General features: G+C 46.2%; 1 protein-coding gene across 8 annotated transcripts in view; it reads right to left on the bottom strand.

The window, feature by feature from the left end:
- The window catches only part of ATP2B2 (ATPase plasma membrane Ca2+ transporting 2), a 368,890-nt gene that overhangs the window by 196,009 nt on the left and 148,852 nt on the right, over nucleotides 1-24,029 (bottom strand). For 7 of the 8 annotated variants that reach the window (XR_013157774.1, XM_077116558.1, XM_077116561.1 and 4 more), the window contains exon 3: nucleotides 10,364-10,458. The exons of the other annotated variant lie outside the window; for it this stretch is intronic. The gene's annotated coding sequence lies outside the window, so the exon portion shown is untranslated. The remainder of the gene's footprint in view (nucleotides 1-10,363; nucleotides 10,459-24,029) is intronic. 8 annotated transcript variants of the gene reach the window in all.

The following is a 24,029-nucleotide window of genomic DNA, read 5'->3' as shown; positions in this document are numbered from 1 at the left end:
AAATGTCAACAGATTCCTTCAATCCCCTCAACCCTGGACGGCAGGCACCACTATCGTCCCTGTTTTAAGATAAGGAAATCGAGGCACAGAGAGGTTGAGTCACTTGCCCAAGGTCACACTGGTTGCAGAGTCTGCACTTGGCACCCCCTATCACTCCTCCACCTAAACCACCTCCCCTTGCCATTCATTTCTTCCCTCCTTCATGCTTCACTCACCCATGTGTCCAGCGCTCAGCTAAGACCCGTGCCTGTGCCACATCTGCGAGGCATCCCCAGCCCCGCTGCAGAGAGGCCAAGGCTGGCTGGATCAGGAAGGCGGCATCTCGTCCTAGAACAGGAACCACTTATGACTACTCCCTTTGGAGCCAAGGCCAGTGGGAGAACTGGTTCCGAACTGGCCCTGGAGAGCAATGGCTTCTGCCCCAAGGGAGGAGAGCTGCTTCCTGCAGCAAGGGGATGCCAGCAGCTCCTGCACCTGCACACCCAAACCCCACCCTCTAAGGTGGAGCTCTGGGCAACCTTTTAGTTCTGGCTCTGCCAATGGTGTCCATGGAGGGGAGGGGGTCCTGCGCAAGGGACTTCCCCTTTCTGGGTCTTAATTTCCCCATCTGGAAAATGAGGGCATGAGACCACTGGGGGTAGCAATATTTGCAGGGTTCTTTATTTAAATAAACTTACAAAAAAAGTTTTAGGCTTACAAAAAATTGTAAAGACAGTATAGAAAGTTCTCATATACCCCACACCTGGTTTCCTCTATTATTAACCTCTTACATTAGGAGGCTACATTTGTCACAATTAATGAACTGAGTTTGATACGTTAAAAGTCCATCTTTTATTCAGATCTCCTAGTTTTTACCTCATGCCCCATTTCTGTCCCAGGCTCCCTCCCAGGTTCCCACATTACATTTAGTTACTTTGTTTCCACAGGCTCATCTTGGCTGTGGCAGTTTGCAGAGAGTTTTTCAGTTTGTTTGTTTGTTTTAACTAAATTGGAATGCCTCAGAGGGAATGCTTTGGGGTATGAGAAATAACCTATATTTTGATCTAGATGTTGGCTACACAGGTGTAAACAAGTATAGAAATTATCAAGCAGGATGTTAAGGTTAGTGCACTTTACCTATTTCAAGGTATGCATATCATGCCTCTATTACAAACAACTGAAGGACTCTCCAATTTGCCACTCCTTGGCACTCCCTATTGTATTTCATTCAAGCTCTATCATACTTTTGTATCATCTGCTTGGTTCTTGTAGTCCCCAGGTAGTAGACAAATTTCTAAAGCCACTTTCAGTTTACTTATCCATACAGTGGGTGTAACAATCCTTTCTACCTGATGAGGCTGTAGTGAAGATGACCGGAGATAACATATATATATAACATTCTTAGCACAGTGCCAGGTGCATTGAAAGTGTTCAATAGATGGGACCAATTAATATGAATGCTTATGTAATATTTGCATTATTAAAAGTTACACAACTTTGTTTCTCCTTAAAGCAAACCCCGTCCTTCCCTTTCCCTCTCTCCTCTGCCTCCTTTTTCTGTCTTCATCCTTCCCTGTCAGGCGAGGCTCAAAGTGTGCAGGACCCAGGGACAAGCCCACAGAGGGGGTCTGCACTGATGACAAATCCAGAGGACCCCTGAGGACAACCTCCAGATCTGTCCCCCAGCCAAGAGGAGATTTCGTGGAAGTTGGGAACCCCAATTCTTCCCTTACTAAGGAGCTTCTTGGGGTAAAAGGTTCTGCAGTTCTCAGCCATCTGGGGATGGAAGCGGCATCCCTGCCCCACTGAGGGATTTCCCTTAGCCAATTGAGCCCTGGGGACAGTGGGGAAGCTGGAGGGCTTTTAGGGGCATGCAGCAGAGATCATGGAGTGGAAGGAAGGCAGCAACCCCACATCCTCGCAATCTGCTTGTGCAGACAAGCATGCCCTTTGTGGGGATGGCAGCTTCCTCTGTGTGGCACCCCCAGATCTGTGACTGGAATGAGGCCAGTGGGAGGCAGGCTCCCAAGGGTTCCAGGATGACTGTTCACAAGGGTCAGACCCAGCTCTAGGCAGGACAACAAACAGCTTTTGGTGATGGGTGGATTGAGGGGTGACCCGGACTGGTGGAGGTCCTCGAAGTACTGAGAGGAGCAGAAAGGACAGGGATGGGGACTTAGGAGACTAGAGCTGCGTCCTGCTTTGCCCTCTGATTCACAGAGTGACGAGTGGCATGTCCATCCCCTCTCCAAATGTCCCTTTCTTCACCACCACCATCATTACCATCATCATCACCTTAACTGCCATCACCATCATCATCACCATCATCATCACCATCACCATCACCATCACCACCCAAACCATCACCATCATCACCACCATCATCACCACCATCATCATCACCATCATCACCACCATCATCACCACCATCATCACCACTATCACTACCATCACCATCATCATCACCATCACCATCACCACCAAACTATCACCATCATCATCACCATCATCACCACTATCATCACCATCATCACCACCATCACCATCACCACCATCACCATCATCATCACCACCATCACCATCATCACCACCATCACCATCATCACCACCATCATCACCACCATCATCACCACCACCACCACCATCATCACCATCACCATCACCACCAAAACATCACCATCATCATCACCATCATCACCACTATCATCACCATCATCACCACCATCACCATCACCATCACCACCATCACCATCATCATCACCATCATCACCACCATCATCACCACCATCATCACCACCACCACAACCACAGTCATCATCAGCAGCAACAGTGATGAGGGTGATGAAGATGGTGTCTGCACGAGGAAGAGAACTGAGCCCTTTATATGCACAGCACAATTTCATCCTTACAACTACCCCGTTAGGTGGGTCGTGTCATCATCTCCATTTCACATGTGATGAAATGGGGCTCAGAGGGTCAAGAACTTGTTCAGGGCTTCCCAGCTGAGATATTTGCCAAGACAGGACTCCAACGGCAAGTGGCCAGAAGGGTCTCATGACTTTCTTTCTGGGGCTGACCTGGCTGCCTTTGAACACTGGCCCCCATTCAGGGGGTCACAGGGAGCAGGCACAGCGCACGGAGCTCACACCTACACGGCACTCACCTGTGCCCCGGGGCTACATCTATTTTCTTGTCTGATCTTTGCCACAGCCTTAGGAAACAGGACTATTATCACCACCCCCATTTGACAGCCTGGGAAACCGAGGCCCCGAGAGAACAAGGAACACATCCACAGTCACATAGCCAGGCCAGGATGGGAACCTGAGCTGTTCGGCTCCAAAGCTCCTGCTCTCACCTGCTTTAGCCCCGCTCTGGAGGCAGGGCAACTACGCTGCCAGGTGAGGCCCAATGCTGTCCCCGCAGCCAGCCTCTTCACCATTTCCAAAGGGCTTGCCTGGACCGGGCTTCTCCCTCCACCTCTCTTCCAGCCCCAGGACCCAAATGCTGGCAGGTCCTCCCCTTGCAGCAAGGGGTTTTCACCTCAGCAAACCCCTGCACTGGAGTCCTGGGCTCACGAGCCCACACTCCCCTACCTGGGCTGGAGATGGTGGAGCATCTACCAGGGTCCCCGCTGGGTCCACAGTCACAAGCCCTGGCTCTGAGCTCTTGGCTTCTGCACAGACAGCCACTGCAGCAGGCTGCAAACAGCCTGTGGCTACACCCTGTGAGGCAGCAGAGGCGTCCGATCCTGGCTGCCTCCCTTTCTGGTCTTGGGGCTCTGGAGGAGGGGGCAGGCTGGAGCGGGAGGAGCTCGGACAGTCACTGGGGCTGGGGGCCGACCTCCATCCACAATGCCTTACTTGGCCAAACAGTGGCTTCTGCCAAAAGCAGCATGGGTGGCGGGCATTTCTCTGCGTCCCCGGTTTCCTCCTAGGTGCTGTTCCCATGAGGCTCCTGATCCTATCAGCTGCGTCCTGGCTTCGGCCCCGATTACCTGGAAGTTCTTTTGTTCCAAGGATTCCCTGTACTGCTGCCTCATGTAGAGTGGCCCCGGGAACCCGGGGAAAAGGTGATCTCCGTGTGTGCATCTCGTAGGACCCAAGAACGGAGGCTGCCAATGAAAGTGAGTTTGAATGGCTGGGGAGAGGCCAGGAGAGGGCTGGGGCGAGCCTGGGCCAGATAGCCCCTGAATCTCTCCTCCTCCAGGAAGCCTCTCTGGACTAAGCAGGACAAAGGTAACAGATTCCCTCTCCCCACTGCGTCTCTTGGCCTTGTGACACTCCGTGCTTGTTCCTATATAATGTGCCCAATTGCCTTCTCTCCATTTATAGAGAAAAGGAAGAAAACATCTATTATTTCCTGTTGAGCAACACTTGACTCCTCCAACATCGCTAGACAAGGAACACTTTTCACATGAGTGAGTTTCCCAGCAACTGCAATCTTCCCCCTTTGCCTGCCAACGTTTGTTTTCTTTCAAACATCGCAGGTGTAAGGAACGCGTCCCTGGTTCTTTCATTTTTTATTTTTTCCATCTTTAAATGAATTGCTATTTTGCTAATCACAACTCCTATTTGACAAAGATAGAATATCTATGCAGCAAACATATTTAGTCAACTTAGAAGCTTCTTTTGCCTCCCAGTCTTTCACTCTTAACATACATTTCAAATCATGCAAGTACTAAGTGAATATTTTCCTATTGGAAAAAGGTGGTTCAGGGACCATTCGCGAGGGAATTCCTGCAGACATGGTTACTGGGTAGCAGTGAGAAGCTCTCCCAAGCCGGGGATGGATTTAGGTCTATTGTCCCTTCACTACATAGTCACAGACTGCTGAAAATTTAAGTCTATGCATCTTATTTTCATGGCCATTTTGTCTCAGTGTCTCAACACTGCAAACTCTGGCTGACAGCGGTGAGCCTTCTTCTAACAGCCAATTCCCTATCTGGCTACATCATTTCATCCTAGTATTTTCTTTCTTCATTCAATGATGCCTGAGTACCTACTTTGAGTCAAGGACTGGGTAGATAAGCAAGACTGGGACTCTCTCTGCAGGGAGGGAGAGAGGATCCTGAAAACGTTGACATATGCTCAGAGAGATTAGATCACTTTATCTGGGCCACACAGCCAGGAAGAAGTACGGCACAGAAGCAAAGTCAAACCTATTTGAGTCAAAAGCCCAAGCTCTTTCCATTGCCCCACTCCTCCTGAGTTTATGGTCTAGAGGGGGAGGTGTAACTAAACAAGAAAAAAAGACAACATATGTTCTATACAGGGGTATGTCTGATGAGCTGGAGGGGCTGCAATGATCTGTTTCCAGGGAAGGTGGAATTGGAACAAGGTTTTCTATTCTCTTTAAGAAGTCAGAAAACTCATGTGGTTAGAATTGTGTCTAAAGTAAGAGTTATGATGCCCCAAGTGATGCATGGGGTATAAAATGCCTGAGCACGTAGCAGATGAACTGTGTTCCATCTCTGCATCAGGTAGTGAGGTCCCTGTCTCTCGAGGTAACCAAAACGAGGCTCAAGGCCTACCAGTCAAGGGTGCATGGGAAAAGCTCCTAGCATTGGGTGGGGTGGTTGAGGAATGTTTTGGTTCCTTCTAACAATAAGACCCTACAGGTTTTATTATTCTGGCCCTCGTGGAGGCCTCTTCTTGGTTCTACCATGGATGCTGGGGTGGGGAGCCCTCAGTCCCAGGCAGACCAAGGCTGGGAGCAAGGCCTGAGGGGGGTTAGCACTGCGTGGGAGTCCAGCATCCTTCAGTCCATTGGTTCCAGGCACGGCAAGTGTTTTCAAACATTTGCCAACCAAGCAGTGGTACCGGGCCAGGTGTATATGGAGTCAGGTCTGTAGGACTCAGCTCTTGGCACCTAGGCTGGACACCTGGCCCACCCCATCCGTGTGATGCCTGGTGCCCAGTGAGGGGACAAATTCTGCCCAAGGCCTGCTGGTAGGGGTGCTGGCGGCCCAGAGGCACAGGCTCCCTGCCCCCTCCCCATTTCCAGAAGAGCCAACAGTCAACGGAGAATCTCCCGGAAGCCAATGAGTCAGCGACTTGGGGAAAGAACGTTGCCCTTTTGGAAAATGATGTCAAATACCCTTAGAGTCTATCTGAGAAGTTCGATGTGAATAGCTGGCAAGGATGGGGGTGGCCCATTCAGAATGGGCTTCAACCAATGATGGTGCAAACTATCTTTTCTCGGTGCTCATTCGGTTCAAAAAGACTGACGCGGCCCCAGTGGGAAGGGGTCTGGGGCTCTTAGGATTTGAGGCAATTGCTCCCACCGGGACCAGCAGAGACCCACTAAAAAGCTGTTGCTATTCCAGCATTGGCACATCCTACTTACTTTCCCACTTAATCTTTCCAACACCCCCATTTTAAAGAAGATAAAACTGAGGTGGGGAGCACCGAAATAACTTTTCCAGGAGTACACAGCCAGGTCTGGACCTGGCAGAGGTCAGGTCTGCCATAAGATGTGCAGAATAGCCACACGGGCTTCAGAATTTGTTGCCAGGGGCTTGGGGTGCCTTTGACTCACTCTCCTTGCTCTGTGGTCTGTATTTCAGACTCTGGGGCAGTTTGGCCAGGGGGCAGGGACCCTGCTTCCCTTAGCTTTCTCAAGGAGGAAAGAGGGAATGCGGGGAAATGTTCAAACTACCTAAAAGGACAAGTTGTTTAAGACGCCTCACGTACCTTTAAAACCCTCATTTTCTTAGGAACAACCAGTGCCCAGTTTCAAAATAACAAAGCTTTACATTTGTGCAAGCTTTTACCTTTTACAAAGCAGTTGCACGCACATCACCCCTCAGCACCCAGCCTCCTGAGAGGGGACTCCACGTCTTAAGGAGGAGATAATCAATCCAGAGAGATGGGTTGCTTTGTCAGTGAGTATGAGTTATGACTGCCTAAGAAGTTCCTCTGAAATGGAAATACTGCCAAATGAATGTATTTATAAAGAAGGATACCTGTCATTTTTATATAAAAGGGGTGTCCACTCAGGATGTTTTTTTCAGGGGAGGGGCTGTTGTTATGGCACAGACTGGGAGTAAAACATTTCCCATAAACTTTCTCTGACTTGACCAGGCTATCTCGGTCCTTTCTCTCACTGGATGCTCCTGCTGGCAAAGCAGATGATGGGATTTCTTGAGTCCCTTACCAAGGAGGTGACATTTGCAGGAGGGTTAGGTTTGGGGGGGCATTGCCGCTTTGGTGGCCAAGGAGCGAGGAGGTGTCGGAGGGGCTTCTTGAGGGCCTGTCCCACCCACCTGGGTCTGCAGGGCCCAGAAAGGACACTGCCAAACGCTCACTAGGTCTGAATCTGCTGGTTGGTTCTCAACAGCTGCCAGCAACTCCACTTTCTTTACATTCTGCAGTGGATGCAATTGCACGGACGCCAGAGTCGTGCCACCTGGGTTCGAATCCCAGCTAGGGTAAGTGACTCAACTCCTTTTGCAACATGGAGAGTGTGGTAGTGCCTACCTCACTGGGCTGTCGGGAAAACGAAATGATTAATATTTTTTTAAGCCTTTGGAACCGGCGCTGGCACATAGCAAGCACTGTATTTAGTCATCAATGAATTAATTCAGCCAGTGCGTGTATGGGGCAAGGCAGATCAGACCCGATTCCCAGCTTTGCGACTTACTAGCTGAGCTACCCTAGGTGTTTTACTCAACCACTCTGTGCCTTGGTTTCCTCATCTGTGAAATGGGGATAATAAAACTACATGGGCCATCGCCTGGTGGGGGTAAAGGGCATGTCATGATGTCTGGGTCAGAGCAAGCTAGGAACTGTTATTATTCACATCACTGATACTGTTATTTCTCCGGGGCCCTCCCCACAGCAGCCCTTGGGGAATCGCACAACCAGACCTTGGCCAGGCCAACCTGCAGGCTGGAAGGTCACCATTTGGGGACCGGCAGTTGCTCCTTCCCCTCCCTGGATGCTCCCTGCCCCCTCGCCGTCCACTGCCCGGCACACCAGACCCTGAATTTGCACCCTGACCTCCCTGGTGTCTCCCCAGCCCCCTCCTGGGTGCAGAAGGATGTTTTTCAAATGCTCATCAGATGGTTCGGACTCTCAACCGGCTGCGAGAAGATTACAACTCACACTCCCCCGCACGCGGGCCCTCCAGCCCGCCAGCCGGCCCTGCCCCTGTCGCACCGCGGGGCCCAACCTCGCAGGCCTTGCTCGCACCCCCTCACCGCAGCCCCCCGCCCTCCTCGCTGTCCCGCAGCTCCCCAAGGCCGCTCCCTGCCCGGGTGAACCCAGACGCTCCCCCAGCCAGTCCTCCCCAGGGCTGCTCACCATTCAGATGACCAGCAGGCGCCCTGCCCTGCCCGCCCAGCACCCCCCACCCCGCCCTCCTGGTCTGTCTCCCTGACAATGCCTCCCATGCCCAGAAGCCATCTTTCTTTATTTCACCCCTGCCTGCCTCCTGGCCCAGAGCCTCAGCACCTTGAGGACAGGGCACTTGTTCCTTTCTTTCACAAGGGCCCCTTGGGGCAAATTAAACCGAAACAGTGACTGGCTCACAGAAGGTGCTCAATAAACACCTAAAAACCATGAACAGGGCGGCCACGGTGGCTCAGTGGCAGAGCTCTCGCCTGCCATGCCGGAGACCCAGGTTCAATTCCTGGTGCCTGCCCATGCAAAAAAAAAAAAAAGAACACCAGGAACAAGCCGCTAAGCCCCACTTCCAAGCATCCTTTAGAGGAAAGATAATGCATCTTAGTTGTTGTGTAATAAAGAGGTTAAGCCCCATGGTGCTAACTCTGTTACATGGTTGCCAACCATGGATGCATGAAGCCTTCTCATCCCTCTCTAGAGGAGAAGAGGGGGCACCTGCCACCTCCTTCCCCTAGGAATGGCTAATGCGTGGCTCTCCTTAGCCTCCTTTCCCAGCTACGCCTGTCTAAACTGCTGGGTTTAGACACCCTTGTCCCTGCTCCATCTTATCGGTTGTTTAATATTCAAGAGATGCCATTAAATAAATAATGTGAGCAATTATGTAATGTGTTTGGAAACAGTCTGCTTAGTTCCAAAGTGCCCGGGCGAGAAACAGAACTTGGGCGAAGTAAGAGGTCCTACGTCTCTCTGGGGGTGCAGGAGACGGGCATGTGGCTCTTTGCTTGCTCCGGTCCCCCACCCTGGCGCAGGTTGGGTAGGGTAGTGGGTAAGGAGCTGGAGGCTCAGAATGCTGGCTTTGCAACCTGGTTCTACCACCTCCTGGCTGGGAAGCGCCTTCCCTCTGGTTCTCACTCAGTCTTCCTATTTGCATACTGGGCTGACAACGGCTCCTGGGAAGGCTGGATAAGGTGATGACTCTGAGCTGACTCAGGAAATTAAGTTGAGTCTGATGCTGACACACGACCAGCGCAAGCTCTGGTCCCCTAAACGGGGTGTGCAGGGCATGGACTCCTAGGATCCATATTGCCAAATTGCAAGACAGGCCCAAAGAGAGTGCTTTGGGAGCACCAAGGAAGACCTGGCTACCTCCAGCAAGGGGTCAGAAAAACCTCACAGAGCTGCCCTAAGTGTTGGCTCAGGAAAGCAGGCTGACATTTTGACCCCAAAGAGAAGGCTGCTCCATTCAAGTAACATGTATTAGGCACCCAGTATGTCTATTTACGCAACAAGCTTTAACTGAGCACCTAGTGTATTTCAGCTGCTCGGCTAAGCACTTCACATGGACTGTCATTGCTTGGCTTTCCCAAGAGGGCGATGCCACTATTTGTCTCCAATTTATAGATGCAGGGATTGAGACTCAGAGGGGCTGCTTTTTGCCTGTGATCAGAGCTGGTCTGTCACGGACCTGGGATTGGAAGCTGGGTCTGAGTCCAGCACCCAAGCTCATAACCAATGCACATCCTGCTGCCACCCAGCCACGGGTCTCTCCCTCAGCACGTAGCACACGCCCCGGCAAGCCTATCTTTCCAGGGCCCGGCTCCCCAGCCTGCCTGGCCTTGTGCCTCTGAGGCTCATACGCAGCCTGGGAATTGGCCCAGAGGTCAGGGGATGTTATTGGACTTTCTTGAGGGCATGAATCTTTCCTCTCAGGGCAGAGACAGTACCTGTTCCATCCGGGCTCCCTGGCCCAGCAAGGGGCTGGGATAGACCCCGGGACTGGTAACCCTCTGCTTCATTCTCCACGTTCTAGGCCATATTCCCTATTCAAATGCAAAAATGAAGCAGGGGAATTCTCCCAAATGGGCACGGTGTTGTGTAAATAATACAGGTACCCCCACCAGGGTGGCAGAGGGAAGGGAGCTGCCTCCAATGCTGCCTTCCTGCTCGGTTGACCCTTTATGAGCATTTGCGCCCCACACACCATGCTCTTTCCCCAGACTTGCCCCTGTCCCCAAGCAAAGCTCCAGTCTCCAACTCACCCCTCCACGTCTTCTGGTTAAACGAGAGGCATCAGGGTTTGGAAAATGGGGCCCACGTCTCGCCGGCTCTGGGGACTGGGTGACAAAGTTTGGCTCTGGAAAAGGGGAGATGGCATTGGTTAGGGGTGGGTGACCAGAAATGAATCCAGTTCAAGAGGGAGTAGGGAAGGGGGCCATGGTGGGTTGCGTGCCTCTTATGTGCTTCCATGATGCTAGGGCCAGGGTGGGTGGAAATGGAGGTGGTGGAGAAGCAAGGATGCCCCATATCCTCACCAACCTCCTGGGAGCTGGTGCAGCCCCACAGGCACCCAACCCCTGCCTTCTCCATCAAGATGTACCTGGGTGGACTTCAGCTTCCCAGGCCCTGAGCCCATCTCTGTCCAAACAGAGGCCCTGGGATGAGTGGCTTCATCTTTCTGAGCCTCTGTCTCCCCACTGCATGATAAAGATAACAGTACCTATATTTCAGGGCCTTTTGTGAGGAGTAAATGAATTATATTGTGCATGAGATGCCTGGCTCTTAGAAATGTTCAATGAACAGCAACGAAAGTCAACTAGAGAGCTGCAGGGCTCTCTGCTGGGGTCCGTTTAGATATGTATTATCTAGTAACCCATCTATTCATTTATTTTTCATTCTTTTTTCTGAAATAATTATAAATTCACAGGAAGTTGCAAAGAAAGGTACAAGGAGGTCCCATGCATCCTTCTCAGCCTTCCCCATGGTAAACGTCTTCCACAGCTGTTGAAAACCAGGTCTTTGGCATTAGTACAATCCACAGAGTGTATTCAGAGTTCATCAGTTTTACATGGCCTCATGTGTGTATGTGTAGCTCTGTGTAATTTTAGCTCATGCATGATTTTGTGTAACCACCACCACAATCAAGATACACAACTGTGCTATCTTGATTGTGGTGGTGGTTACACAAAATGTGCAAGATACACAACTGTGCTATCACCACAAGGCTTCCTCCTGCTACCCCCTTAGAGTCATAACCATTGCCTCCTCATCCTCAGCCTTACCCCCGGCACCACTCATCTGTTCTCCATCTCTACACTATCATCCTTTTGATAATACCACATAAATGGGACCACGCAGTATGTAGCCTTTTGGGATTGGCTTTTTCCACTCAGCATTAATTTTCTGGAGATCCATCCAGGTTGTTGCATATAGCAATAGTGCATTCCTTTTCATTGCCGAGTAGTTTTCCAACACAGGAATGTACTACAGTTTGTTTAGCCATTCATCTGTTGAATGACATCTGGGCCATTATCAGTTTTTGGCTATTATGATGAAAACTGCAATAAACATTCATGTACAGGTGTTTTTGTGGGAACATACATTTTCATTTCTCTGGGATAAATGTCCAGGAGTACAATCGTTGGGGTATATGGTGGTTGCATGTTTATTTTTTTTTAAAAAAAGAACTTGCCACACTGTTCTCCAGAATGGCTGCACCTCTTTGTGTCTTATTTTTAAGTGGCATGGTGAAACTGTTGCCCATTGATTATACTGGGGTCATTGTGCACACTCACTCATTTCACAGATATTTGCCGCACACCTACCATGTGCCAGGTACTACAGTAGGTCGGGAATTATGGCCAGGCACAAAGTAAGTAAAGTTCTTGCACTCAGGGAGTGTATATTTTAGTGGAGACAGACAAGTGAAAAGATATCTAAACAGAAACTAGAAAGCAAAGTTAGAGAATTACCACATGACCTGGCAATCCCACTTCTAGGCATATATCCCCAGAATTGAAAGCAAGCCTCAAACAGACATTTGCACACTGATGTTCATAGCGGAATTATTCCCAATTGCTAAAAGATGGAAGAAACCCAAGTGCCCATCACCTGATGAATGGATAAACAAAATGTGGCAGATGCATACTATGGAATATTCTTCAGCCAAAAAAGGAATGATCCACTGATAACTGGATGAGCTTGAAGACATTCATGTCAAATGAAATAAGCCAAACAGAAAAGGACAAATATTCTATGCATCCACTTATATGAAATAATTAGAATAAGCAAACTCACAGAGTCCAAAACTAGAATACAGTTTACCAGCGGGTGGGATGGGGTAGGGAATGAGCAGTTAAGGCTTAATTGGTACAGAGTTTCTGTGTGGGGTTTTGGAAAGTTTTGGTAATGGATGATGGTGATGGAAGCACAACATGGTGGATGTAATTAACACCAATGAATTATATATTTGAATGTGGTGAAAAGGTGACATTTTAGGTTGCATATATGTTACTAGAATAAGAATTAGAAAAAAAAAGAGACAAAAACATCAGACTGAAGAAAATAAAGGAGGAAATAGAATAAAGATAAAAAAGAAACAAGATGTGTTCCAGGCAGAGGGCACTGAGAGGGCAAAAGCCAGGCAGTGGAAGTATGGTAAGTTTGATAAACTACCTGGAGGCCAGTGAGGCTGGAATGCAGTGAAGTAAGAGAGAAAGTAGTAAGGAACTAAGGCTGCAGAGGTCAGCAGGCTCAGTTTATGACTTTATTCTCAGTTCCAAAGTCAGAGGAGGGTTTTATGTAGAAGATGGACATGACCTGCCTCATATTTTAAATAGATCACACTGGCCGCTTCCTACAGGAAGCCTTTCCAGATGTCTCTCTCCACCCCCCACCCCATTTTACTTCTCTGTCCCTGCAGCCCCTTCTGCACTCATCATGCTGAGCTGAAGCTGCCTGTTGACTTGTCTGATCATCCCATAAGATGATCAGTGGCATTAGGACAGAGATTCTGTCTGCTTTACTCCCACTGCAGCACGAGTGCTTTAGAGATTTTCCTGTTATCTTCCTGTTATTGATTTCTAGTTTGATTACATTGTAGCTGAAGAACACAGTAGGATTTCAATTCTTTAAAGTTTGCTGAGGTTTGTTGTATGGCCCAGGATATTGTATATCTTGGTATAAACTCTCTGGTTACTTTGAAAGAATGTGTATTAGAGCTGTTGGAAGGAGTGTTCTACAAATGTCAGTTAAAGCCTATGGGTTGATGGTGATGAGTTTTCAATATCTTTGATGATATTCTGTCTAGTTGTTCAACCTATTATTGAGAGAGGGGTATTGAAGTCTCCTACCATAATTGTGGATTTGTCCATTACTCTTTTTAGTTTTATCAGTTTTTGTTTCATGGATTTTGCAATTCTTTTGTTTGGCACATACACATTTAGGTCTGCTATGTCTTCTTGGTGGACTGATCTTTTTATGACTATCTAATATCCCCACTTTGGGTAATTCCCTTTATTCTGAAGAAGTCAAGTTTATCTGATATTAATATAGTCATTTCTACTTTTTTTTGGCATGGGCTGGCTCTGGGAATCAAACCTGGCTCTCTGGCATAGCAGTCGAGAATTCTGCCACTGAGCCACTGTTGCACTGCCTCATTCCTGCTTTTTTTTTTCTGCTTTCTTTTAATTAATGCTTGCCTGATATATTTTCTATCCTTTTACTTTCAACATATTATTATATGTGAAGTGAGTTTCTTGTAGACAGTGATTAGTTAGGTCATATTTTTAAATCCACTTTGCCCATCTCTATTTTTAATTGGTGTAGTTAGGCCATTTATATTTAATATAATTATTGATATGCCATTCTATTTTATGTTTTCTGCAGGTTCTCTTTATTTTTAATTTCACTGTTTTCTTTTTTCCTGAGTTGCTTTGAGTTTCTTGAATCCTTTTTAGCATTTGATTTTTACTTATATAGAGTGTTTTTGAGTATATCTTTGTATAGCATTTTTAGTGGTTGCTCTAGGCATTACAGTGTATAAATACATAACATCACAGTCTAGTGATAACTTTGCCAATGTGATTAAATCTTACCACCTTTTAGGTTCCTTTACTCTCTCACATTTATAATATAATTATCTTCAATATTTCCTCTAGAATACATTTAGAAACCTCAGACAGTGTTATAATTTTTGCTTCCACAATTAAACATAATTTGGAAAACTCATGGGGAGAAAGAAAGTCTGCTGCATTTAGCCATATTTTTGCCAACCATGTTCTTTCTTCCTTCCTGACATTTCAAGACTCATTTTTTAATGTTTCCTTTTTGTTTGGAGAAGTCCCTTTAGCCATTCTTTTAGGGTAGATCTGCTGGCAACAAATTCTCTTAGTTTCCATTCATCTGAGAATGACTTGATTTCTCCTTCATTCTGAAGAATACTTTCACTGGATATTGAATTGTGGACTCAGAATTCTATTATTTTAGCACTTAACAATGTTGAGGCACTTCCTTCTGGTCTCCATGGTTTCTGATGAAAATTTTTCTGTCATTTGAATTGTCCCCCTCCTATTGCTAAGGGTTTTTCTCTTGCTATTTTCAATATATATTTTTTTGTCTTTAGCTTTCAGAAGTTTAACTATTACGTATCTTGGTGTGGATTTCTTTGAGTTTGTCCTATTTGGGATTTTCTCAGCTTCCTGAATCTGTAGGTTTATGTTGTGTGTGTATGCATATGCTAAATATGGGAACTTTCAAGCCCTTATTTCTTCAAGTACTTTTTCATGTCACTTATTTTTCTCCTCTCTTTCCAGGAATTCAATGACATAAATGTTAGATATTTTGCTATAATCCCACAAGTCCTGGAGGCCCTGTTCACTTTTATTCAGTCTATTTTCTCTCTGGTGTTCAGATAAGATAGTTTTATTGTCCTGTATCCACTTCAATGATTCTTTCCTCTGTCACCTTCATGCTGTGTTAAGCCCATCCATTAAGTTTTCCATATCAGTTACTGTATTTTTTGGTTCTAAAACTTCCATTTGGTTCTTCTTTAAATCTGCTGTTTCTTTGCAGAGACTTTCTATTTTTTCATTTGTTTCAAGAATGTTCATAATTGTTCCTTGAGGAACTTTTGTGATGGCTGCTTTAGAATCTTTGTCAGAGAATTCTGACATCTCTTTCACTCTTTCATCTAGTGTTGGCATCTATTGATCATGCTCTTTCATTCTGTTTAGGTCCTTCTGGTTCTTGGCATGAAAAACGAATTTCAATTGAAACCTGGACATTTAATGTATTATGTCAGAGACTCTGAATCTTAGTCAAACCTTCTTTTCAGTTGGCTTCTCCTGATACAGTTCCAGCAAGGGAAGGGAGGGCACATCCTCATTACTTTTAGTTAGGGGCAGAAGTCTAAGTTTCCCACTCAGCCTCTGGTGACACCCTACACCCAGGTCTTGTGGCACACTCGGATTCTGATGTCATTTCTGGGGCTCTGTACTGTCTGTCCTTTGTCTTTTTATCTAGGTCAGTGATTTTCACAGATCCCCGAGGGATCCCAGGAGCCTTTCAGGGGGTCCAAAAGGTCAAAACTGTTTTCATAATAACATTAAAACGTTATTAGCCATTTTCTATTTTTTTTTTTTTTTCGCATGGGCAGGCACCAGGAATTGAACCCAGGTCTTTGGCATGGCAGGCGAATTATTTGCCATTTTCACTGTGTTGACCTTTGCGTGGATAGTGCAAAAGCAATGGTGCATGTTGGTGATTGAATCATGCCTCCCCCCCCCTGCAAAAGGCATGTGCAGGTCCCCACCCTGGTCCTGTGTGTGTGAACTCATTTGTAAATGGGACCTATGAAGATGTTATTAGTTAAGGTGTGCCCAAACCGAATGAAGGTGAGTGGTACTTCAGTATGGCTGTAGTCCTTAGACGAAAAGGAAATTAGACAAAGAAAGAAAAAGTCAATGGAACCCAGAAGAGAAAGAAGATGTCTCCATTTGCATTGCCTTGTGACAGAAAACAAGCACCAGGGATTGCTGGCAGCCAGCCCCAGTACATTACAATCTTTAGGGAAGAAACAGCACCTTGTTGACACCTTAACTTTAGATTTCTTTCATATTCAAATTTATGAGCAAATAAACTTCCGTTGTTTAAGCCAACCCACTGTATAGTATTTGTTTGAGCAGCTGGGAAACTAAAATAGTGAACAAAACTCCTGGCCCCTTAGCATGAGTCAAGGCAGTGGCACTAAACTACATTAGCAGTTGTGATGGTTAAGTTCAGACGTCCACTTGGCCAGGTGATGGTGTCCAGTTGTTTGGTCAAGTAAGCACTAGCCTGACTGCTACTACGAGGACATTTCATGGACTTAAATGATCAGTCAGCTGATTGCATCTACTAGTAGATTATATCTACAGTCAATAAAGGACATTGCCTTGAACAACGAGAGAAGGCTCATCCAATCAGTTGGAGGCCTTAAAGGGAGAAGTGATGATTTGGCAGTCAGAAGAGAGACTTTCCACATCTCCTTCAGCCAGCCAGCTGTTCCTGGGGAATTCAGTTGAAAACCTTCACTGGAGTTCCCAGTTTGCAGCCTGCCCTACGGAATTTGGACTTGTCCATCCCCACGGTCACGTTGAGTCAATTCTTATAAAAATCTCATATTTACAGCAGCTATTGTATTCTTCATCATCAAGCACTTGCAGTGAGAAGTGCCAGGCTCACTCAATAACATTCTGGACAAAGCAGTAAAAATGATTAATTTTATTAAATCTTGACCCTTGAAAACTTGGAATGGGAGGAGTGCATAGAAGTGCCTCGGCTGCATTGTTGGAGGAAAAGCACTCGGGCGAAGGAGTCACAAGGTGAATTAGCTTCTGCTTCCACGGAACACCGTCTTTACATAAAAGAATGACTGACAAACAATGGTTATTCATACTTGAGTATCTGGCAGGCATTTTCTCAAAAAGGAACGAAGTGAGCCTACCACTTCAAGGAAAGCAACTGACAGTATTTGTTGCCAGTGATACAATTTGGGCTTTCAAGTGAAAACTGAAAGTTTGGAAAACTTGTGTGCACCACCATGATCATGAGAAATTCTCGGTATACTTAAAGACTTTTCTGATGAGATCAGTGATGCTATAACAAATGCGATTTTTGATATTATATAATTAAAAGTGCAAAAAACTGGAAGATCTGCAAAACTCAATGAGCCAACAGTTTCCAAGTGACCAATGCATGATGTTATAGAATTATGCATGGATAAAAGACCCATTTAAAGAATAAGACCAACAAAAATGGATTTTAATATATGGTAAGAAAAGATCATTAATACGTCTTCAGATTCGTCATTGCAACTAATTTTTTAAGATGCTACCACTTGCTGAGTTTGGGTGTTGTAGCAAAGAAGAATATCCATAATTATCTCAAAAGGCGATTAAAACACTCCTCTAGTTTTCAATGACATATCTGTGCAAGGCCGGATTTTCTTCATATACGATAACCAAAAAAATCCTATCGCAACAGATTGAATGCAGAAGGAGATGAGAACCCAGCTGTCTTCAATTAAGTCATTAAAGAGATTTGCAAAAATATAAAACAATGTTACTCTTTTCACTGAACTTTTTTTTTGTTTTGGAAAATATAGTTATTTTTCATAAAATAAGTTATTTATGTTACCACCATGGGCTTATTATTGTTATTTTAAAATGAATTAATGAAAAAGTCTTTTTTAAGCATCTCAGTTTTAATTTATAACAAGATGAATATGGAGAGATACAAGCCACATAAGCAAAAGCTCTTGGTGATCCTCAGTAATTTTTAAGAGAATTAAAGGGCCTTGAGCCAAAAACCTTGACAATAGCTGATTTAGGTCAGCAATTCCCAAAACTCAATTATAGAATATGACTGTCATGAATATTACCATTTTCCTTTTAGTGACCTAGGGTTTCTTTTTCCTTAGTAATTGACTTTATAAAAACTTTAGTAAGAATTTAAAAAGAAACTCCTTATCGCTACCACCAATGGAAAACAGCGACCCTCACCACAAACATAAGACCATAACAAATAAATCCGGGGAAAACAAAAGACTGTCCTTAAGTTTAGGAGGGTTGATTGCCTGCCCTAAGCTCTGAGCCCAACGTCTGCTCTTTCTTTGCTCAAATAGAGTTTAGTAAATGTTTTGGGGTTTGGGGGCGATGGTAACTGTAGATACTCTAGTATCGTGATGGGGTCCGGAAGGCTGAAAGGAACTGGTGTCCCCAGCAGGCGACGGGCTGCTGTTTCATACACCCTCCCAGGTGCTGTTGGAGGCACCAGCCCAACCCTTTGGGAAACGCAGATTTAAGTGATGGAGCAGCGGAGGGACCTGGAGGCTGAGAGGGGGAGGTGGGTGGGCGGAACAGTCTCCTACAGGATCCCGTCCACAAACTGTCCTCCTGCCTCCTTGAAGTGGGCACGGACAGCGTCCCACTCATGTTCCCAAGACCCACGTCGCTGACTTTGGCTGCTAATCTCGAATCACGGCACACTCCAGCTCGGCCACGCCCGTGAGATGTCACCCTTTGCAGTCCTCCTGTGAAACCAAATCAGCTCCTGTCTGGCAAACTCTTCAGTTCAGACTTGTGAGTGTTCAGCTCTCGATTCCACCCCTGTCCCAGATCTGCTTTCCCTCCTGGGCTCCTTCTCTAAGGGAAGGCACCATTGCCAAGAATGTCCCGGCAACACTGTTCATAAAAGCAGAAGTTCAGAAGCCATGCAAATATCTACCAACAGGAGAAGGAATCAACAGGCTGCAGTACATTCATGCCAGGGGATATTATACAGCAATGAAAATGTGTGAGTCAAAGCTCCAGCAACCACATGGATGAGCCTGAGAAACACAACGGTGTGTGAAAGGACTAAAGTCTCAGAAGACTATATTCTGTGAGATGGCATGTTAAAGAACTAGAACAAAAGCGAAACTAGATCCTGTGGGTGCAAACATACACATACTTGAGATAAAACTGTTTTTCTAAAAAGCAAGGGGAGGCACGCATGCTTGTTTCCTCTGGGGAAGAGACCAGGGCTTAGGCTGGGGACACTCACCCAGGAATTTGCAATTTATAGGGGACGTTCTAGTTCTTGAGTTTCTGACATACATTGTATCATAAAACTAACATAGATGTTACATAATGTCTTCTATATACCTTGAACATAATATTAAAAAGCACAATCAAAGAAAAAATGTGCAAGCTCTCTGACTCAGTAATTTCACTTCCAAGAAGCCTCTTCTAATGGAAACCATTGGAAATGCAAACGCTTCAGCTCCAAAGATGTCCATCACAGTGGTTTTTTTATTGTTTGTTTTAATCATGGCACTAAATTGGGCACAACTTAGATGTCCAATCCCTAGGGGATTAGTTAAGTAAATGACCTAGCAGCCATAAAACAGAATATTATGCAGCTATCAGAAATCATGTTTCAAAATAATTTTTTTTTTATTAATTAAAAAAAGAATTAACAAAACAATTAGAAATCATTCCAATCTACATGTACAATCTGTAATTCTTAATGACATCACATAGTTGCATATTCATCATTTCTTAGTACATTTGCATCGATTTAGAAAAAGAAATAAAAAGACAACAGAATAAGAATTAAAACAATAATAGAAAGAAAAAAAACAAAAAAAACAAAAACAAAAAACCTATACCTCACATGCAGCTTCATTCAGTGTTTTAACATAATTGCATTACAATTGGGTAGTATTGTGCTGTCCATTTCTGAGTTTTTATATCCAGTCCCGTTGTACAGTCTGTATCCCTTCATCTCCAACTATCCCTTCTCTTTTTTTTTTTTTTTAATTAACGGAAAAAAAGAAATTAACCCAACATTTAGAGATCATACCATTCTACACATGCAATCATTAATTCTTAACATCATCACATAGATGCATGATCATCATTTCTTAGTACATTTGCATTGGTTTAGAAGAACTAGCAACATAACCGAAAAAGATATAGAATGTTAATATAGAGAAAAAAATAAAAGTAATAATAGTAAAATCAAAACAAAACAACACAAAACAAAACAAAAACCTATAGCTCAGATGCAGCTTCATTCAGTGTTTTAACATGATTATTTTACAATTAGGTATTATTGTGCTGTCCATTTTTGAGTTTTTGTATCTAGTCCTGTTGCACAGTCTGTATCCCTTCAGCTTCAATTACCCATTGTCTTACCCTGTTTCTAACTCCTGCTGAACTCTGTTACCAATGACATATTCCAAGTTTATTCTCGAATGTCCGTTCACATCAGTGGGACCATACAGTATTTGTCCTTTAGTTTTTGGCTGGATTCACTCAGCATAATATTCTCTAGGTCCATCCATGTTATTACATGCTTCATAAGTTTATCTTGTCTTAAAGCTGCATAATATTCCATCGTATGTATATACCACAGTTTGTTTAGCCACTCTTCTGTTGATGGAGATTTTGGCTGTTTCCATCTCTTTGCAATTGTAAATAATGCTGCTATAAACATTGGTGTGCAAATGTCCGTTTGTGTCTCTGCCCTTAAGTCCTTTGAGTAGATACCTAGCAATGGTATTGCTGGGTCGTATGGCAGTTCTATATTCAGCTTTTTGAGGAACCGCCAAACTGCCTTCCACAGTGGTTGCACCCTTTGACATTCCCACCAACAGTGGATAAGTGTGCCTCTTTCTCCGCATCCTCTCCAGCACTTGTCATTTTCTGTTTTGTTGATAATGGCCATTCTGGTGGGTGTGAGATGATATCTCATTGTGGTTTTGATTTGCATTTCTCTAATGGCCAGGGACATTGAGCATCTCTTCATGTGCCTCTTGGCCATCCGTATTTCCTCTTCTGAGAGGTGTCTGTTCAAGTCTTTTTCCCATTTTGTAATTGGGTTGGCTGTCTTTTTGTTGTTGAGATGAACAATCTCTTTATAAATTCTGGATACTAGACCTTTATCTGATATATCATTTCCAAATATTGTCTCCCATTGTGAAGGCTGTCTTTCTACTTTCTTGATGAAGTTCTTTGATGCACAAAAGTGTTTAATTTTGAGTCAAAATAATTTTTTAACGATCCAGGAAGATATCTTAATAACCTTAAGTGAAAACTGCGGAGTGGAGAAGGCCAATAAAATAGGATCTCAATTTTTTTTTTTTTTAGGTGCATGGTCCAGGAATCGAACCTGGGTCTCCCTCATGGAAGGCGAGCATTCCACCACTGAACCACCTGTGCACCGATGGATCTTAATTTTAATGACCCAAACAAGGAAGTTACTATGCTTACAGTCTAGAGAAAAGACAATATTGAAAGATGCAAATGTTCCCTGGATGTCAGCATTGGCGAGCTTAAGGGTAATTTGGTTCTCTTACTAAACGTTCCTATTTCCCCTGCAGGTGGGAAACACCCTAGCACAGGACAGTATTAGCACGGAGAGGCCAGCTCACGTGCTCATGCTTCTGCTCAGTGCGTCCACTGCCCTGTCCCATCAGTGACTACCTGACTGCCTCACGGAGCTAAGCTTTAGTGTCTGATCAGCCCATCAGCCTGAATCCCCCTTTGCACCCCTCGCCAGCCCTACCCCCACCTTACCTCCCGCCCTCCATCTCCAGCACTCACTGTGCACTCCTCCGCCCACCTCAGCCAGCTGGGCTCCTCCTTCCCTCTGTCCAGTACGGCCTAGCTCCCATCATCATTGGGAGGAGAGGAACAGCAGAGAGGCTGGGGCTGGGGGCTCTGCCTGATTCTGCCCCAGCCCTAGCTTCTTCGTACAGCGGGGGCCATTCCACCCTTACACACAGACACGGAGGGGCTGTGCTTTGGACAGTTCCAGGCTCTGCCTTTCCCGCCACCTACCCACTGCAGAGATACAAATCAGCCCCCAGAGTCCCACCACCACACCTGTGTCCTCTCCCATCGTGAAGCCACCTGCTTATCAAATTGGTCAGGTATGGATGATTTACCCTATTGCCCCATTTTACAAATGGGAAGCCTGAGGCTCCTGAGGCTAAGATCAGGTATCCAACAACTTTGCACAGTTAAAGGTGACAAATTCAGGATTTGGACCCAGGATGTGTGAGGCTCCCGAGGCCTTTAGATGACGCCACCCCATGTTTCAGAGCCACTGCCCCCATCAGCGCTTGCCACGCGCTTGCGTGATGTCCTTTTTGAGTCAAAAATAAACCCCGAGGCTCAGTTCTGCTGTGCCATCTGCCACACACCAACTCAGAGGCAGAAATGTTGACTTGCTGCAGAGACGGAGCACTCCAATAGCCAGGAACTGAGCAGCGAGAGGCCCTGCACCCTCCCAGGCTGCCCTGGCAGGGGCTGGTCAATTGTCCAGATGTGGGGAGAGAGGGAGGCCAAGGGTGAGGAACAGAGGGGCTGGGTGGGCACAACTCTTGGCAGATGGGGAAGGGAGAGCAGTGGACTGGGAGTTAGCATCCCTGGGGCCCAGCCCTGACTCAGCCACCGAGGCTGTGCAGCCTCAGGCAAGTCCTCTGCCCTCTCTGGGCCTCAGTTTCCCCACTAGAAGGGCCTGGAATGCATGATCCCTTCTGGGCCTGACAACCTCGTGTACTATGACTGCTGGTCTCAGCGGGCTGCCTTATATTCCTTGTCTTTTGAGATTCTCACAACAGCTGATGAGGAGAAAGAGAAAGGATTCTTAGAGAGGAGGAAATGGCTGGCCCAAGGTCACTGTTCCCAACAACAACACCTCCTAAAGCACTCTCATGCCCACCATGCTATTTCCCATAATCCCCATTTTACAGATGAGGCAGCAGGCCCAGAGAAGGAGAGGGAGCAGCCTAAGGCCACACAGCTGTGGCAGGGAAGATAGAGGCCTCCTATTCTCCTGTCACCAGAGAAATGCAGGTATGGGCTTTCCAGCCTCCTGCCTGGAAGCCAAAGCCCCTCATGAGGCAAAAAGCATCTTGTGCCAAAAGTGGGAGGAATCTCCAGCTCAGGAATTTTCTCTGTTTAGATGTTTGCTGAATATGTTTCCTGTGTTACAAAAATAATCACAGGGCATCTAAACTGGGGTTTGCTAAATTCCCTCCACATGCACAAGACCCCCTTGTAACGGAGTTAGGAGGAGCACTGGGTAAAGAGTCTGGTCTGGGTGCTGGTCCCTCAGTCATGTTCTCTGGGGCAAGTCTGGCATCACCCAGAATTTGGGGGGTGGACAAGGTGGCCATCTAGGGCCCTCCCAGCTCTGGCCCTGTCCCTGCCATCTCAGAAGGTGTGCCTGTCATTTCTCCTTCAACTTCCATCTGCCTGCAGGACCATGACTGCTGGATGGCCAGGAACCTGTGTTCAAGCCCACAGCTGCACGTGGCATCTGGTCCTCAGCAGGACTAAAACTACTGTTTGCAGAATGGTGATCAGGTTCTAAATTGCTGATCCCTGAAGTCTCTGTTTTACCTCACTCACGGAGTGCCGGGAAAATGCCACTCACAGCTACCACCTGATCTAGGCCAGGGACTGTTCTCTGAACTTTACAAATAGGAACCCATTTAATCGGCATAGCAAACTTGAAGAGTTTGCACAGAGAAGCTGCCATTGCCCCATCCATCAACCCACAGATCTATTCAGGGTGGTCTGAGTGGGTCCAGTTTCACATTCAGCATCTGCATCTTGCCGAGGGTCTTCTCTGGTGGGCCAAGCATGGACAAGTGCTAGAGAAGCAAAGTCACTCCTAGCAACCCTCCACCCACCCATGACCTATGGGAGTTGGGAGCTGGGTGCATAATAAGCACCCCAGCTCCTCCTGACCTTTGGGTGAGGCACAGTCAGGTGTGTGGTCTACGCTGGCTGCCAGAGTTCCCCAGGGCATAGCTATAATTACCTTGTTTGATAACATCTCTTTTCTTTTCCTGTCTCACTGCCCCATTCTCCTTCTAGGGTTCCTATGCCT

This window comes from Tamandua tetradactyla, chromosome 9, assembly GCF_023851605.1.
Source record: "Tamandua tetradactyla isolate mTamTet1 chromosome 9, mTamTet1.pri, whole genome shotgun sequence".
In the NCBI taxonomy this organism is placed as follows: Eukaryota; Metazoa; Chordata; class Mammalia; order Pilosa; family Myrmecophagidae; genus Tamandua; species Tamandua tetradactyla.
This window is presented reverse-complemented; position numbering and strand designations above follow the sequence as displayed.